General features: G+C 37.0%; 1 pseudogene across 1 annotated transcript; it reads right to left on the bottom strand.

Annotated features, from left to right (window-relative positions):
* Window positions 1–8,642: 8,642 nt before the first annotated feature.
* LOC104680810 lies at window positions 8,643–9,150 on the bottom strand (annotated as a pseudogene). The gene has a single exon (XR_750509.2). The product of XR_750509.2 is annotated as a 40S ribosomal protein S17 pseudogene (transcript).
* Between the last annotated feature and the right edge of the window lie 9,048 nt (window positions 9,151–18,198).

Genomic DNA, 18,198 nt, shown 5'->3' on the forward strand with positions numbered 1-18,198 from the left:
ATAAAACCATGCAGGTTGTTTTATTTGGGTTTGAAGATCAAGTTTAAAGTGGTCTTCAAAATGATTAAAGCCATCTAGATTTCGAGTTTGCATTTAATAGAATGAGAGCTCAGTTCTCTTTCTCCTATTCACATTAGTTTGGGCCCAGAGGATATTTATTAAACAAAGAACAGCAGAACAAACTAATGCTAAAGGAGGAAATTGGTTTTCCTGCAGTCTAACCTATTTTTAAATTAGCAGAAGCAAGTGCTAATATGAAACCCTCTGACCAGTAATCACATTTTCCTTTCTCTTTGTTGGAAAATCACAGCCATCCATATTAGCATTTCACACTAGTTAAGAGAGTGTGGTTAAATGGTCCAAGGAGACTGTTCAGGGTGAGAGCTGGGGAGGGAGAGGTGATTTGGGCACTGAGGTTTCCTGGGAAAAGCACCTCAGTAGGCAATTTCATGTGGAAGTTAAAAAGCCTTTTTTGGACATCAATTCAAAAATAAAGCACAAAAGACAATGAACATGGCTCCAGATGGAGGCTGGGTTATAGTTTACTCAGGTGTTGACAAAAAATCAATACTGCCACCACCTATTGATGATTTATTTCAGTAATTACTCTTGAACCCATAACTAAAATGCTGTCAAAATAGGACAACCTTGTGCTCCTAAATGCTTGTGCTTTCTTCTGTCACTAGATTAATTTACATGTAATAATGAAAACAGCACAGTTCTCTGATACTGATCAGTCAGCAATCTATTAAATGGTTTTAAAAACGGGAGAAAAAATTAACAACTGCTTTCAAACACCTTTGGCTTGGGTGACTCAGTTATTTTCCCATTGGTCTGGTTAAAATTGTTGGTCCATAGAACTAATCTGGAAGCATAAGGACCTAACACGCTTTCTCTCCAAAGTGAAAAAACCTCAGTGGTTCATGGGAAGTCTCAGCCATTGTCCATCACAACCCTCAGCCTTGTGTACCTGGTGAATGCTCTCCCAGGTTGTTGGAGAATTTTCTGGACAAGAAATGTATTTATTTACCAGGCAACAGAGGTGTATTTAGAAACAGCTAATTGTTGTAATGCTCTTTCATGATTTAAGCTGAAATAGAAATCATTTATTAGTGATAAATAGTATACTATCTACCAGCTGATCCTCACTTTACCATTTCTAGAACCATATGAAATAAATCAATTTTTTCTTCTAAATCAGTGAATTAGAAGACCTGAGATGCTTGAAATTGAATGAAAAAAAAAAATGCATCTTTATTTTCAATAACATCTGACTCAATCCATAGAATGTATCTGGATTGTAAATGTAGGCCAATAAGCCAGTAGTATTTGTGGTACCTATGGCTTTAAGTTCAGTAGAAATCACACACATTTTCATGAAATCTTAGTTGTTACACATATCTTGAAATAGGTTTTTGTGACCATCACCCTTTGAATTGATGATAGTTGCCCATCATATTGTTTAGATGTTATTTAACATGTCAAAAATATCACAATTTTTTTTTAGAAGGAGTCTCAGTTTGTTGCCCAGGCTGGAATGCAGTGGCATGATCTTGACTCACTGCAACCTCTGCCTCCCAGGTTCAAGTGATTCTCCCACCTCAGCCTTCTGAGTAGCTGGGATTGCAGGCGCTTCTCACCACGCCCAGCTAATTTTTGTATTTTTAGTAGAAATGGGGTTTCACCATGTTGGTTGGCCAGGCTGGTCTCGAACTCTTGACCTCAGGTAATCCGCCCACCTCGACCTCCCAAAGTGCTGGGATTACAGGCGTGAGCCACTGCACCTGGCCAGAAAATGTTTATTTTTAAAACATATGATAACTGTATTTATATGAAGTTGATTTCAATTATACTCCTACGTATTTTATGCTTTCAAAATATTTTTCTGAATACTTAGGAGTAAATTTCACCAAAGAAGTGAAAGATCTATATACTAGAAATTATAAAATATCGATTAAAGAAATTGAAGATGACACAAATAAATAGAAGGATATCCTGTGTTCACATATTGGAAGAGCTAATATTGTTAAAATGTCTGTATGGCCCAAAGTGATCTACAAATTCAGTGTAATTCCTGTCAAAATTCCAATGTCACTCTTCACAAAAATTTTTAAAACTCCTAAAATTTATATAGAACCATAGAAGACTTCAAATAGTCAAAGACGTCTTCACCAAAAGGGACAAAGCTGGGGGCATCATGCCATGAGATTTCTAAACATATTACAAAGCTATGGTAATCAAAACAGCATGATACTGGCATAAAAACAGACACGTCAACCAATGAAATAAGATAAAGAATCTAGAAATAAATTCACAAATTTACAGTCAATTGATTTTTTACAAAGGTGCCAAGAAAACAAAATGGGGAAATGACAGTCTCTTCAACAGTATTGGGAAAACTAGAAATTCACATGCAGAAGAATGAAAATGGTCCCTTATCTGACCCTTATGTATGAATCAACTCCAAATGTGTAAAAGTTTCATGTAAGACATGAAACTATAACACTACTACAATAAACATAGGGGAAAACCTGCGTCACATTGGTCTGGACAGTGATTTATTGAATATGATCCCAAAAGCACAAGCAACAAAAGCAAAAATAGACAAATGGGATTGCAACAAACTAAAAAGCTTCTGTACAGGAAAGGAAACACTTAATAGAGTGAAGAGACAACCCACAGATTGGGAGAAAATATTTGCAAATTATACATCAGATAGGGGGCTAATATCCAAAATACATAAGGAACTCAGACTACTCAATAACAAGAAAACAAATAATCCTATTACAAATTGGGCAAAGGACTTGAATAGACATTTCTCTTTTTTTTTTTTTTTTTTTTTTTTTTTTTTTTTTTTTTTGAGACAGAGTCTCGCTCTGTCGCCCAGGCTGGAGTGCAGTGGCCGGATCTCAGCTCACTGCAAGCTCCGTCTCCCGGGTTCATGCCATTCTCCTGCCTCAGCCTCCCGAGTAGCTGGGACTACAGGCGCCTGCCACCTCGCCCGGCTAGTTTGTTTTTTTTTTGTATTTTTTAGTAGAGACAGGGTTTCACCGTGTTAGCCAGGATGGTCTCGATCTCCTGACCTCGTGATCCGCCCGTCTCGGCCTCCCAAAGTGCTGGGATTACAGGCTTGAGCCACCGCGCCCGGCCGACATTTCTCAAAAGAAGACATACGAATGGTCAACAAGTATATGAAAAACTGCTCAACCTCTCTAATCATCATAGAAATGCACATTCAAACTACAGTGAAATACCATCTAGCACCTACTAGATTGGCTATTATCAAAAAGATGAAAGATAAATGTTCGGGAGGATGTGGAGAGAAGGGAATCTTTGTGCACTGTTTAGGGACATTGTAAATTAGTATAGCCATTCTGGAAAACTGTAAGGAAATTCCTCAGAAAACTAAAAATAGAACTACCTTATGATCCAGCAATTCCACTTCTGGTATATACCCAAGGGAATTGATACCAGTGTGTCAAAGAGATCTCTGCACTCCCATGTTCACTGCAGCATTATTTACAATAGCCAAGATACGGGAACAACCTACGTGCTCATCAATGGATAAGTGGATTTTTAAAATGTAGTATCTAAACACAACAGAATACTATTCTGCCTAAAAAAAAAAACCAAAAAACAAAAAAAACAGGAAATTCTGTTATTTGTGGCAACATGGATGAGCCTAGAGGATATTATGTTAAGTGAAATAAGCCAGGTACAGAAAGACAAATACTGTATGATATCACTTATGTGAATCTATAAAAGATGAAACTTGTAAAGAGTAGAACAATGGTTACCAGAGACTAGGGTGGAATGGGGTGGATGAGGAAAGGGAAGATGTTGGTCGATAGGTACAAAGTTTCAGTTAGGAGGAATAAGTTCTATTGCACAGCAGGGTGACTATACTTAATAATAATGTGTTGCGTATTTCACATAGCTAAAAGAGAAGCTTTCAAATGTTCTTCCCACAAATGTAAATATTTGAGGTGATGGATATGCTAAGTACCCTGATTTGATTATTCTGCAATGTATACATGTATCAAGACATCACATTGTACCCCGTAAATATACAATTGTTATATATCAGTTAAAAATAAAATAAAATTTTAAAGCTATGTTTTTTCCGATAGGCTTTTCAACAATGATCTTGGAGCAATTGACATTCATAGCTAAAAAAAAAAAAAAAAAATTGAACCTTGCCATAAACCTCACACTTTATACAAAATTAATTCAAACTGGATGACAGACTTAAATGTAAAACATAAAACTATAAAGTATTTGGCAAAAAAAACTATTCAGAACCTAGGGCTAGGTGAAGAGTTCTCAGAATTGATCCCAAAAGCATCGTCTATACAAGGAAAATTGATAAACTGGGTCTCATCAAAATTAAAAATCTTTGCTCTGTGAAAGGTCAACAGGATGAAAAGGCAATCAGACTGGGTGAAAACTTTTATAAATTTCTCATCTGACAAAAGACTTGCATCTAGACTACATAAAGAAGTCTCAAAACTCAACAATTTAAAAAAACAAACAATAAAAATGAGCAAATCCATGAGGAACAGTTTCACTGAAGAATAAATACAGATGGCAAATAAGAACCTGAAAAGATCAACATTATTAGCCACCAAGGAAATACAAATTAAAATTACGATGAGATTTCACTATGCACCTATCAAAATGCCAAAAAAAAAAAAAAAAAAAAAAAAAAAAAAAAAAAAAAAAGATAATACTAACTGTTGGTGAGGATGAGGGGAAACCAGATTACTCATACATTGTTGATAGGAAGAAAATGTGTCAGTCACTCTGGAACATAATTCAGCAGTTTCTTCGAAAATTCAACATGCACTTACTATACTTAGCAATTACCCTTTTAGGTATTTATCTTATAGGAATGAGAAACTGTGTTCACACAAAAACAAAGCATGGATGTTCATAGCAGCTTTATTTGCAATAGTTACTAGTTAGAAACAACCCAGGTTTCCATCAAGAGGCGTATGATTAAACAGCCTGCCGTTCATCCATACCGTGGGATGCTATTCAGCAGTTAACAGGAGTGAGTGATCGATACATACCATGACCTGGATGAACCTAAAAGGAATTATGCTGGGGAGGGGGGGAAGCTATTTTAGAAGTGTCATATAATGTATGATACCATTTATATAACACTTTAGAAACATTACAGAAATGAAAAATAGATTCGTGGTTTCCAAAGGTTAGGGATTTAGGGGATATGTGCTATAATGGAGTAGCACAAGGAAACTTGAACTGAAGGAATGGTTCTGTATCTTGGCTGTAGTAGTCATGACACAAAGCCACGTATTTAATTAAATTGCATAGAATTATGCACAGACATAATCACATGAGTACATGTATAACTACTGAAATCTGTATAAGCTTTGTGAATTGTGCCAATGTCAATATCCTGGTTTGCATACATAGATGTTAGCAATGGGGGAAGAGCCAGTAAAGGGTACACTGACCTCCCTGTATATATTTTTGCAACTTACTATGAACTTAGTATTATTTCAAAGTAAAGAGCTTTTTAGGCCAGGTGCGGTGGATCAGGCCTATAATCCCAGCACTTTGGGAGGCCAAGGCAGGGAGATCACTTGAGGAAAGGAATTCGATACAAGCCTGGCCAATGTGGGGAAACCCAGTCTCTACTGAAAATACAAAAATTAGCCTTGTGTGGTGGCACATGCCTGTTATCCCAGCTACTCGGTAGGCTGAGGCATAAGAATTGCTTAAACCTGGGAGACGGAGGTTGCAGCAAGCTGAGATCGGTGCCACTGCACTCCAGCCTGGGTGACAGAGTGAGACTGTCTCCAAGAAAAACAAAACAAAACAGTTAAGAACTTTCTAAAAAGTCAAAAAACCCAAACATGGTTCTCATTATGGATGTTGCCAGACTACCAACGTGTCCTAAGTGATAGAAAAATAAAGGTTAAACACTATTGTTAAAAGTCCCTATTATAAATGAATTCTTATAAATCATGAACTACTTGGTTGGTAGATATCAAGAAGTTAAATAACTGCTTTTGTTCAAAGAAAAATAGTCCTCTTGCTAACCACATACAAACAAGCAGATGCAAGCTCATTTATTGGGTCCTGACTTGCCCAATGGGGTTCAAACCAGTGAAGACCAAAGACAGCCTGCCTCCTTCGTCTCTTCTTCTCTCTCTCCTTCCTCCCTTCCTTCTTTTCTTTAAGGAAAAATCTCCCAGTTTATTAAGCAGGTTTGTGTATAATTTCTAGGTAAGTCTAGCTCCAGAGCAGTCTAATTCAAGTGTTCTCGTTTATAAGAGTCAGTAAACTCTAAGCAGAAACTGCTTCTGCTTGAAGTACACCATACACATTGTTGCTCACAACAAAGCAGATTTATTCTAAGATTTTTAAACCGTCAATGAAAAGCATTTCTTATAAAAACTTAAAAAAAAAAAAAAAAAACACCTCAGTATTAGTTTCTAGTGAAGTAGATAACTGATGTCAAGGTTCAGTATTTGGTGGCTAGAACAGACTCCTAAATACAAGAAATCAATTTTAAAACTCTCCTTCTTGCAAGAAAAATATGAGATCCAAAGAATATTACCTGGAGCCAGGTGCGGTGCCTCACTCCTGTAATCCTAGCACTTTGGGAGGCTGAGATAGGTGGATCACTTGAAGTCAGGAATTCCAGACCAGCCCGGCCAAGATGGTGAAAACCCCTCCACTAAAAATACAAAAACCAGCAAACTATCGCAAGAACAGACAACCAAATACCGCATGTTCTCACTTACAGATGGGAATTGAACAATGAGATCACTTGGACACAGGAAGGGGAGCATCACACACCGGGTCCTATTGTGGGGAGCGGGTAGGGGGAGAGGATAGCATTAGGAGATATACCTAATGTAAATGACGAGTTAATGGGTGCACCACACCAACATGACACATGTATACATATGTAACAAATCTGCACGTTGTGCACATGTACCCTGGAACATAAAGTATAATAATAATAATAATAAAATACAAAAACCAGCCAGGCATGGTGGCGCATGCCTGAAATCTCAACTTCTCGGGAGGCTGAGGCAGGAAAGTTGCTTGAACCTGGGAGGCGGAGGTTTCAGTGAGCTGAGATCGCACCACAGCACTCCAGCCTGGGCGACAGAGCGAGACTCCATCTCAAAAACAGAAACAAAAACCAACAACAAAGGAAAAACAAAGAATATTACCTGGACAACAGTGTCATGGTCTTCAGTCTTTTGACCACTGGCAGGATATGGCATTGTCCATTTTTGCAGAATAGGAGACAGAGAGGAAGCAGGCAGATTTAGCTTGATCCCTTAGTATCCGTTGTTCCCTCTTTCTCTATAAAATTATTTTTCCATAATGTAACTTTTGATGTCTAAAATATTGTTTCCAGAATAGAAAATGTGCTTGAAATCTCACTACAGATGGGCCTAGAAGGAAATAAGAAAATTCTGTTAGACTTGTCTTACATTAAAGAGCATTTACACAATAAAACCCATAGCAGTAGATCAAAAACTTGACAAATAGCTGTGCATTTGCCTCAGTTTCCTCACCTGGAAAGTGAAGGGGCGGTCTGGATGAGCTCTAAAGGTATTCCTGTTGCTTAATTTCTCAGGATTCTGAATTCTGTGATAATTCAGAGCCCCACATCCTGAAGCCTTAAATCTTGAGTCTCTCAAAGTTTTTAGTTAAGAAGACAGTGATGGTGAATGTCTACTGTCCATGGATTACACGCCGGACACTGTTTTAAGTACTTCATATGTCTTAATTTATTTAATCCCAAAGCAGTTCACTGAAGAAGGTGCTCTTGTTTTCAATATCCTCAATTTAAAAATGAAGAGACTACTGTGACTCAGAAGGTCAACAAACTCACCTAATAGATACTGCTAATAAGTGGTAGAGATGGAACTCAAACCATCTACCTGTAGAACTCAAGTTCTTAGCCACTAAACCCTGTTCGCTTGTGAAGTTAGGGGCTTTGCCCAGAAATGTTGTGATAAAGCAACCTTGTCCGTTCAAGTAGTTATAGACATAAATTGCCACACACTGCGAGACGTGATTTGGTCCACAATTCAGATCAGCCACAGCACTAACTTCCCCTGACTACATTTTCGGACTTTCAGCCATTTCATTTTTCTATATCAGGCATAAATTCCCTTAGGCATTTGAATCATTTCCTTCATACAAATTCAGAAATCTTGTCTATATATGAATTCTTTAGTTCAGGGATTGGCAAACGTTTTCTGTAAAGAGACAGATAGGAAATATTTCAAGCGTTGCCGGTAGTAAAGGCTGTCACAGCTACTCAACTCTGCTGTTGTGGCTCAGAACCGGGCTGTAGTTTGCCAACCCCTCCTTTAGAGAACTTGGCATTCTCTGTAATGGTTTCTTTGGATAAGCCAAAGGTGTAATAGTTGAAGATAAATTTCCCTGTTCTATACGATGAATTTTTTTTAACAATTCTGGATTTTAGAGCCTACCCTAAGCAGATGATCCCTTAATTTTTTAAAGAAGTTCCCATTTATATCAAAAGTAATTTTTTTAATTTTGAGAAAAAATTCACAAAGTGCAGTTATGTGTCTCATATAATCAAAACGAGGCAAAGTGCGATCTAATTTTGAAGACATTGCTTTTTTTTTTTTTTTTTTTTTTTTTTTGCTGTTGTCCCAGATTTATTGAAAATAATATAGCACTGCAGAAAAAATTCAAACAGGTCCCCGAGGCGTTTTGAAATTCATCCCAACTGTAGGCTGCGTGACCTGCAGGTTGGACAGACTGCCGAAGTCCAAAAGCTTCAGCATTTCCTTAGTGTCAGGATCTACTTCAATTATCTCCTGATCCAGGGCTGAGACCTCAGGAACGTAATTGTCTCTCCTTTCTCTCTCCTCCTCCTGCAGCTTGATGGAGATACCTCTTACAGGACCTCTCTGAATCCGCTTCATCAGATGGGTGACATAGCCTGCTATCTTGTTGCAGAGCTTCTTGCTGGGGATAATGGCGATCTCCTCGCACACGCGCTTGTTCGTGTGGAAGTCGTTGCCTAGGCGCGTGTAGTACTTCTCTATGATGACCCGGGCCGCCTTCTTCACGGTTTCGGTGCGAACGCGGCCCATTGTTGGCGGGTCCTTGGTAAAAGAGGAAACCGAAGACATTGCTTTAAAAATTATTTTTTTAATTTCCTCTGGTTGTTACAGTATACTAGTAAATATTCCAGTTTTTTTCTTCTGCTTCTGAAAGAAATACGCCCTTTTTTTTCTCCTAAGGAAGGTTCATATACAAGGGTTTTGATTTACTTAAGAGTAACGCTCAAGGTCATATTTAAGTACTATTAGTATTGCATTATGTTGGTACTAAAGTGCTTAATGGACGCTCAGCATTATTTTTTGTATCCTGATTTAGCACTAATGTTGGATTATTGCTGATCTATGCAGCTTTACGATTAATTGTCCAAATTAGGTCAAGGCAAGCCTCTGCGTGAAAAAAACGTTCATAACTCTGTATGTTACCAGAGTGCCGAGGGCACGTTCACAATCACCGTCTTCTATAAAGGAACAGGCTATGACCTGAGGCTTTTGTTCAGACTAGGGCAGACAGAACCCGGGCTGGAGGCGGGGGGTCAATCTAGACAAAGAGTTAAATATTTGGTATGCTGTGTAGCATTGAAGACAACGTCTGCATGCAGCTGTATTCAATTTTTTAGTTGGATGCTGGCACACAGTGACAAAGGCATTTTTCTGAAGATAAGAGTGACATACTTTGGGTAACCTAAGATGTGTTGTGATGAAAATGAGAGAAAGCAAATAGTATGATTTAAGAGCAGTCTGATCTTTTTGGCTTCTTTACAATGTATGCTTTAATAAATTTGTTTAAACTTGACTTGCATTCCTTGATATAAAAATTCATAGTGACTAACAGTGTCATGAATGCTGCTTAAATGAATCTGAAATCTAGAGAAAACACATGTATACAAATCTAGCAAGTGTTATGGTCTTTGGCTTTGCAAAGACAACGTGAAATAGAAAGTGCTTATTGAGTTAATTAAATGATAACATACCAAGACAATTTCCTATGGACATATTTAACCTAGTTTAAAAAAAAAAAACAAACTATGATAAAGTTAGAAAATCTAGGACTTGCTAGAGATGAAAATTAACTGGTTTTGAAATTAACCGGTAGAGGGCTATATCTGAAATTAAACTTATATTACTTTCACTAGATGAAATACCATGCAAGAGCTTTTCTAAACGAATCCTTTACTTATAGGAAGTTAATATTTCATAATGCCATGAGAAACACAGCAGTAATACATTTTCAGCAAGTAGGCACGTTTCGCCTTAAGACAAATAAAAATAACTTGTTAGTTATACAATCCTAAATTTTGTGTTGTTTTGATTTTGATTACAATAGTCCCCTATTATCCTTGGTTTTGCTTTCCTAGGATTCAGTTACCCAAAGTCAACAATGGTCTGAAAATGTAAAATGAAAAATTCCAGAAATAAACAATAAGTTTCCAACATTCAAATCTCATGCCATCCCACCCTGTCCTGCCCAAGATAGGAATCCAGGAATCATTCCTTTGTCCAGCGCCTCAGTCCTGTTTGTGCTACTGCCCATTTAGTCACTTAGTAGCCAACTCGGTGATTTCAGATCAACTGTGGCAGTATCGCTGTGCTTGTGTTCAAACCACCCTTCTTTTACTTAATGGGCCCCGAAGTGCAAGAGTAGTGATGCTGGCATATGGTTATAATTGTCTTTTTTTTTTTTGGAGACAGAGTCTCTCCCTGTTGCCCAGTCTGGAGTGCAGTGGTGTGATCTTGGCTCACTGAAACCTCCGCCTCCCAGGTTTAAGGGATTCTCCTGCTTCAGCCTCCCAAGTAGCTGGGATTACAGGCACCCATCATGCCAGGCTAATTTTTGTATTTTTAATAGAGACGGGGTTTCGCCGTATTGGCCAGGCTGGTCTCAAACTCCTGACCCCAAGTGATCGACCTGCCTCAGCCTCCCAAAGTGCTGGGATTGCAGGTGTGAGCCACTGTGCCCAGCCAATTATTCTGTTTTTATAATGAGTTGCTGTTAATTTTTTACTGTGCCTAATCTATAAATTAAGCTTTATCATAGGTATGTATAGATGAGAAGAAAACATAGTCTATATGGGGGTTGGTACTATCCTTAGCTTCAGGCATACACTGGCAATCTTAGAACATAACCCCCTTAAATAAGGGGAGACTACTGTATTATAAGGTTATACCGAATTCTGAATCTTAAACTATTTCACAAAATCAACTTTGAAAGGTAAGTATTATTTAGAAAGCAAAACTTCAAGGTGAAGGCTTGTGAATGGAATCTGAGTGTATATCACAGAGAATGAGAAACGATCATGTTCTGCCTCCTTAGCTCAACTCGTACCACCTCTTAATTTTTTTATGACCAAGCTCCAGGTAATTATTTCCCATCTGTTCTTGATTTAGTGCTCCTGAAAATCAAGGAATACTACTGACTTAGACTTTTAAAAAAACTTTTGAGAATATATTTACTATCCGGAGAGTACTGATAGATAATTAAGTAAGATCAACTGTCCCCTCCAGCCAGCCTTAAATCTGGGAGCAGATGGCCATCCCACAGGCCACATTAGTTTGGGTATTCCAATAAACTTTATAATGAAAAAGAATATCCAGAATTTTTTGTCCCCCAAATTTAATTTAAATTGTATTAGGAAATAAAATATTGCATTCCAATACACAGGTGCTTTTCTAACTCATGATGTAGTTTTACTTATATACGTTATACTCTTCAGGACAAAAACCAACACAATTGCTTACAGTCCAAAATACAATTACTAGTCAAATATATTTTCCAGTATCATAAAACTCCTAAAATAGATCTATGAGTACTGTACTTTTATACTTACTAGCATTTGTTTTGCAAGGCCCTAAAATTTATAGAAAATGTAAATCACTTTTACAGTTCATAACTATTCTTAACATTACTTGATATACAAGTATTTATTTATCTGGCATATAGAATGTTTCCATAAATACAGCTGTATTTATATAAATACCCTATCCATATATACCACATATGGATACCTCAACTTATGGTCCATATGGATCTTTATATTTAAACTCAGTAAAATAAATAATGTCAACAAGCTTTTAAAGTACAACCAATTAATAATATTGGTATATTTTTATTCAGACATACTTGAAGACCTGAGAATAATTACATAGGATTTCCTGAGTGTTTACACATTGTATTATGAACATGTGTTTAATTTTTTCAATAAACTCTTGGTACCTGTATTTCTAATAATAAAATTTTCTATCTTAAAAAAAAGGTGATTGCCTGGGAGTGTTACCATTAAGACTGAATTGATTAAATGCAAATTAAAGCAAGATGCAAGTAATAGTGCTTTTAAATAAGTACAGACCTGCATTGTAATTGAAAAATACTCACAAAGGACTGCTTCATACTCCATGCTAAATCTCCCAGTGATTTTATCAGTATGCTACATAACAGAAGAGCAATAGCCATGATGAGCAATGAAGATAACCAATTTCTTAAATTAACAAATACTAAGGAGATAGCAAAGAACTACACTTTTTCTCCTGAACCAACACATTGCTCTTTTCTGTTGCCTCTAGGCCAAGCCTCCCATCCATTCATTTGACTTAAATTACAGCCAACTTAACTAATTTGTTAGGAATGTTTTAAAGCATAAGCGCCATATACAATTTTTGCATTTATTTCTCATGGGCCCTTAAAACATTCGATTTGTCATCTCTTCTACATTAAAGAGGTGACTCACTTCCAGTTCACTGGTCAAGAATCGGTAAGACAGAAAACAAACCTATATTCCAAAGTTTAATTCAAGGTTTGTTAGATTGTACAGATTCTGATGTCTCCTTCAGTTTCCTTCTAAACAATGGAAAAGTTTGAAGCAATGCTCTCTGACAGGTCAAATCTGCGCAGGCCAAGGAGATATATATAGATGCCCTGGTGCCACAGATTTCTCTCATGGCCTCTTTCCCCTAAGTCTCAGCAATTGGATTGTCACTTGGGTCCCTGACACAGGAACTCTAAGGAAAGATGGCTTCTCAAGGAAGCGAAGGGAAAGCCCTGTGAACAATTAGGGTGATAACACTTCCCATGTGAGTTGCTTTGGGCTCCTTTGAAACTCAAATTCCAGAATGTGAGCCTGTGAACTGTAGCAGGAAGCTAAATTAATATCAAGCATGAGCTAACTTAGGGTTAATTCTCAACCACCACCAATGAGTAGACCTGTTAGGTTATATTCCTGATCAGATCAAGCAGAAAAGGGTAACGAATTATACTTTCAAAGGCGTGTCAAAGTAATAGAAGTAGCAAAGATACAAAATGTATCAATTATGCCCAAATAATACTTTCTTTTTCTTTAGGTAAATTACCTTTTGAAAAGCATGATAATTTTTTTTTACGTATCAATTAATGTTTCCTTCCAAAAGCTTCATTCATTAATTTCCTGCAAAAGAAAAACTTTGCTCTGTTGGATATGTTTCTTAATGACTCTGACCTTTTAGTTAGCACTGCATATGGATAAAATGCTTTATCATGGTTAATGAATTTTTCCGTGTAACAATCCCTTTACGTTGAATAAATAATATTATTCATTATCATTAATAGTCCTTACTGTCAGAAACAAACAGTACAAGTAATATCAAAACTATTCTAAATGTTCTTAAGTTACATTCTATTATTGCTTTTTTAAAGAGTCAATTCCCATTTCTATTGAATAGGTTGATTGCTTAAAAATACTCATTAAGAAACTGTTATGCACCACATTTTATTCTGATTTAACTGGTCTAGACATTGGCATTTCTAAAAATCTCTCTGGGTTTTTAGTATGCAGCCTAGGTTGAAAATCATTGCTCAGGAGGCCTGAGTCTGGAATGAGGACAGGAGGCTTTCACAGGATAGGTGACATTTGAGAGAGACCTAAAGAGAAAGTAGGAGTTTCCCAGAGGTTGAAGAATGGAGAAGAAACAAAGAGGCTTGACACAGCCTTGGTGGGACTGGACCATCTGTTCTTGGGGAGGTAAAAAAGGAAGTGACCAGAGGAAACCAGAAGGATTGGTCAGGGCCACACTGAAAAGAACCTTCACAGCCATGCTGACAAGTTGAATTTTATTCAACTGGTCACAGGGAATCACTATATCTTCACATTTTTAAGAAGCAAATATGGCCTGAGCTGATCTCTGTTTAAGATGAAAAACCTGTGAAGTGGAAGATGCATTAGAGCATGAGAACTTTGAAATTAGCAGAGGTTTGCATCCTTCAGGTGAGAGATGATGATAGATTATGATTGTTCCAAACTGACTTGCTCTATTGTACCTTGGATCACCAAATAAACATCATAGCTTCCTGTACTCAATTTTTAAATGTTATCAACAATTGCTGTAAATATCATGTTAATTCTATGCCCAGAAGATAAAAATATTTGGCAAAAACCACAATTAGTTTCGCACCAACCTAATAATATTCTTGATACACAAGGATTTCAACAACTAATTCCTTGGTACTAAAGAAGCAGAAAATAATTAATACCAAGTGTTCTTTTAAAAAAATCCAGTATTTACTCAACAGATTTGAATAAATGAACTAATCAGTAGTTGTACCAACTCAGTTATTAGTCCTATAGTAGACACTATAGAGAATGTACAGGGAGCACCAGTGGGTTGGAGGAACAAAGTTAGCCCAACTGAAATAATAGTGCACAGTTTTGTACTAATGCTGTGATGTAGATCACAAGTATAGGTGGCATTCAGAAGAAAATACAAAAAGTTTTGGAGGCTTCAGGGAGAATAAGGATCCATTTTATTTTACTCCTAGTGGATGCTCAATAAGTATTTCATTAATACTGCATTGTATGGTATAAATATTTGTTTAGGTATTGCTCATTGAATAAGTGAAATCAGTCTTCAAATTTGCTCTGAAGATGGGCAAGATTTTGGATTGATAACATAAAATAGGGCTTTTGAGATAAAGGAAATAAATGAAGACACTGATACAACATAGATGTTATAATAACCATATCAAGAATTTTAGTTTTAATGCTATCAGGACCACTGGAGGAATATTTTGCTTGCAGAAGATAAAATTTAAAATGAGAAATTATGTGTCTTCAAATATCCAAAAGCGAGGGAGGCTTTCACTGGAAACTGTATGACTTTCACAGAAAGCAAAATTATGTCCCAAGAGCAGATGCCAACGCTACACTTTCATGCAAACTGAAATTATATCCCTTGCCAGTAAATTTTTTTCATCACTTTTGGTTTTTACTCAAAGGATTAACTTGGTGAGAATGTTACAGAAGACTTTCAAGCATAAAATAAGGCATTGCACTAGGAGATCTTCAAAGTTTGTTCCAACTCTTATAGTTTAAGTAGCAAACATTAGAATTTGTTTGGGTTCACGTGGCTAAGTTTGGACCAAAACAAAACAAAACAAAAGAACCCAGAAGACTTCTGCCTAGCATATTAATAATTAAAAAGCAGAGTTTCTCACATTGGAATAAAAAGCACAACACAACTAAAGGCTGCCTATAAAAAACAAATTTGAAAGAGAAAGACACAAATAGATTCAATGCAATACCACCATTTTGGAAAATCGTCTGGCAGTTTCTTTAAAAACTTAAAAATACACCTACCATATGATCCAGTCATTCCACTACAAGATATTTATCCATGAAAAATTGAAAGCATATGTCTGTTCAGAAACTTGTGCATGAATGTACATGAAAATTGTATTTGTAATAACCAAAACTGGAAACAAGCCAATATCCATCAAGAGATGAATACATGAGTAAACTATGGTATAGCAATACTATGGAATATTGCTCAGTTCAATAAAAAGGAATGAACTGTTGATACGTGTGATAAGGGATGAACTCAAAATAATTATGGTATGTGGAAAAAGTCTATAACACAAAGAGGTGAACATATTGTAAAATTTTATATAAAATTCTAGAAAATGCAAACTAGACTTTAGTGAAAGAAAGTCAGTAGTTGTCAACGGGTGGGTGTGGTGTAATGAATGCAGATGGGAATGGGCAGGAGGGAGAAATGACAAAGGAGAATGATGAAACTTGGGGGATGCATATGTTCATTATCTTAATTGTGGCACTAATTTCATGGACATGTAAGTATATATATCAAATTGTATGCTTTAATATGTGCAGTTTGGCACACCATTATGATTAAAAAGTCAGAAAGTTACAAAGTAGCCATATAAGAATGTAATTTCAGAATTGATACATAAATTTTTTCTTTCAAGGGATGTAAGATAGGACAGGATGTGTAGAGTAGAATAGTGACTTCACACTTGATAGGAGACTCTCAAAAATGATTCTTGGATAAAGATTACTAGGACTACTACCAGAAACTATCTTCATGATCAACAGACCCTGTGCTAGATATGCTCGCTGAGCCAAAGGATGCAAAGCTGGCTTAATAGGTATAACCCATCTTCCTCCTTTTAACCATCAGCAGTCCAAGAATCTAGTGCTTTTTCATTGACATTTTCCAAATCCACCCATGTGGCTTAATGACTTAGTTTTTTGGAAAAAAAAAAAAAAAAAAAAAAAAAAAAAAAAAAAAAAAAGCTTTTGTTAAGCTTTAGGCTTTCTGAAATTCTGTAAGGATTTTTTTTTAGTAGCAAAAAATGTGTGCAACAATGCATCCTATGTTAATGTTAATTGGCGGAGGGTGATTAACTTCCCTTTTCCGTTGAGTTCTGCTCTCACTTCTGCAGGTGAAGAGAAGTAGCACAAAGGGAGCTGAGAAAATGGGTGCCGATGGATGCCATCTAATCGAGAGATTCCTGCCATCAGTATTTAAAGCAGAGCAGACAAATACTACCAGATGGTACCAACCACCATAGGGAACAAGACACAGTTGGAACATTAAGTCAGAACCCCAGAATTCCCAGTCACCCGCCACTCAGGCTCATTTTGGTCACTGTTTGCCTAATAATAACGCAACTATGGGCCAGGCACAGTGGCTTATGCCTGTAATCCCAGCACTTTGGGAGGCCAAGGTGGAAGGATTGCTTGAGCCTGGGAGTTCAAGACCAGCCTGAGCAACAAAGTGAGACCCTTGTCTGTACCAAAAATAAAAAAAAATTAGCCAGTCATGGTGGCATGTGCCTGTAGTCCCAGCTATTCCAGAGGCCGCGGTGGGAGGATTGCTTAAGCTCAGGATGTTGAGACTGCAGTGAGCTGTGACCATGCCACTGCACTCTGCACTCCAGGCTGAGTGACAGCGAGACCTTATCTCTAAAAAAAAATTACATAATTATAATAATGACGATGTACTGTGTATTTTATGCATTAAATTTCTTGGGCCCCATTTCTGCCAATATGGGTAGGTTTACTGTACCTCAGCATAAATTGTATCATGTATGTGTGCCTGTAAATGGGCTATAAACCTCACCTTAGAGTTTTTTCTTTTTTCTTTTTTTTTCTTTCATTTAAAATATCTTTATTGGAATCAACACTATGGAGGGGACAGCTTGTACTTTGTATAGTTATCAAAATATGTACAAAGGGCTAATTAATTGGCATAAAATAGGTAAAATAATATTTTTCCATGAAGTTTACCTCAAAGAACTTTATGGATACCACTGCCCTTACAGGCAAGCCCCAAAGCCAAATACCTATCCTGTCACCTTTGAAGTCTAGAGATAGCTTATTCTTATCTATCCCTTCCTCAATTTCCATCCCTGGTCTGATTATTGCCTCATCTCCTGTCAGAATATCATCATATATGCCCAGGGCAAACTTTTCATTCAGGGTGCTCTCAGAGGCATTTTTGTGGCTGCTGGCTAATGAAACATGGTACTTTTGGCAGAATATTGAGGTAAGCTTGCCTTGGTCAGAACCAATTGTAATCAAGTTGTGGAGGAGATCTGTAGCCCCCTATTTGCCTCTGATCATGGTGGTTTAGCATACAAGATATTTCCTAAATGAACCCTATCAGTGTTGCCTGCTCATATTACCATTGGTCAGTTAGCAACACTTTGTTAATAGACCAGATTAGAATTTGCAGTCCACTCCCATAAGTGCTAGTATAGTTCTTGGGCCTTCTTCAAATATTGCTTTCTGTTTTCATGCATCTTTTTAGGTTGCTCTGTTTGATGCTTTTCATAAGAATT

The sequence above is a fragment of the Rhinopithecus roxellana genome, chromosome 4 (assembly GCF_007565055.1).
Source record: "Rhinopithecus roxellana isolate Shanxi Qingling chromosome 4, ASM756505v1, whole genome shotgun sequence".
Taxonomy (NCBI): domain Eukaryota; kingdom Metazoa; phylum Chordata; class Mammalia; order Primates; family Cercopithecidae; genus Rhinopithecus; species Rhinopithecus roxellana.